The following is an 811-nucleotide window of genomic DNA, read 5'->3' as shown; positions in this document are numbered from 1 at the left end:
TTGTGTAACCCACGTGACCGCCACGCCCCAACCACCTTCCCTTTAAGCCGTCCCTTTAACAGCTGGGACCCTCATGTGTATTTCCGGGTTTCCACTGTGCTGCTGCTCACTGTTGGTTGTGGCGTCGGTTGTTAACAAAACAATCTCAAATCTCCAACTCGACTCATCGCTGAACAAATTCATCCCTAAAACTCGAGGATCTGCGGTGAGTTAAATACCATCTGAACTTGATGTTGTACCTGCAATACTAGCGCCGCTAATATATCCGCTGCAATTCTCACCAGGTTGGGCTTTGTTGATGCCTGGTTTACCTTCTGATGAGAACAAGTAACATCCACTTCCTCAGACAATCCGTTACTCGACGGTCAGGTTTTTTTTTCTCCCCCTTCGACGGAGGATGGCGAGCTACCCACACACCACCTGGTGGTAGGAAAAAGAGACACTTTCCACACAGGAAAACCAAACGACACTTTCCACACAGGAAACAAAATAAACTCTAAGGGAGTATCTAAAGGAAATGAACAATTTTCCCGTTGCTCTTGGACTTTTGAACTACATTTAGTTTTGAAGTATTATTATTTCTTTGTTGGGTTGGGTTTTTTTTCCCGTCCTTGTTTCTTTTGAACAATTTATTTTTGTTTAGTTTTTGCTGTTAGTATTATTATTATTATTATTATTATTATTATTATTATTATTATTATTATTATCATTATTATTTCCACTGCAATAAATAGCAATATAAACAAAGCTTTTTGCATCAGTTGCATCAATTATCCACCCAATCATGACTCCATGCCGTACCTATTTCTGA

General features: G+C 39.8%; 1 protein-coding gene and 2 long non-coding RNA genes across 3 annotated transcripts in view; 2 read left to right on the top strand and 1 right to left on the bottom strand.

Annotated features, from left to right (window-relative positions):
• Positions 1 to 811, bottom strand: part of LOC106946787 (amyloid-like protein 2) — a 64,337-nt gene that overhangs the window by 47,922 nt on the left and 15,604 nt on the right. The gene's annotated exons all lie outside the window — the stretch shown is intronic.
• Positions 1 to 811, top strand: part of LOC106946788 (uncharacterized) — a 14,160-nt gene that overhangs the window by 3,413 nt on the left and 9,936 nt on the right. The gene's annotated exons all lie outside the window — the stretch shown is intronic.
• Positions 7 to 811, top strand: part of LOC106946790 (uncharacterized) — a 3,882-nt gene continuing 3,077 nt past the window's right edge. The window contains exons 1-2 of the long non-coding RNA XR_001424827.1: positions 7 to 205; positions 285 to 369. This is a non-coding gene — a long non-coding RNA (uncharacterized LOC106946790). The remainder of the gene's footprint in view (positions 206 to 284; positions 370 to 811) is intronic.

The sequence above is a fragment of the Poecilia latipinna genome, unplaced genomic scaffold, assembly GCF_001443285.1.
Source record: "Poecilia latipinna isolate Pla-1442-1.1 unplaced genomic scaffold, P_latipinna-1.0 Scaffold205, whole genome shotgun sequence".
Taxonomy (NCBI): domain Eukaryota; kingdom Metazoa; phylum Chordata; class Actinopteri; order Cyprinodontiformes; family Poeciliidae; genus Poecilia; species Poecilia latipinna.
Note: the sequence above shows the minus strand (reverse complement) of the source record. Positions and strands in the feature narration are given on the sequence as shown.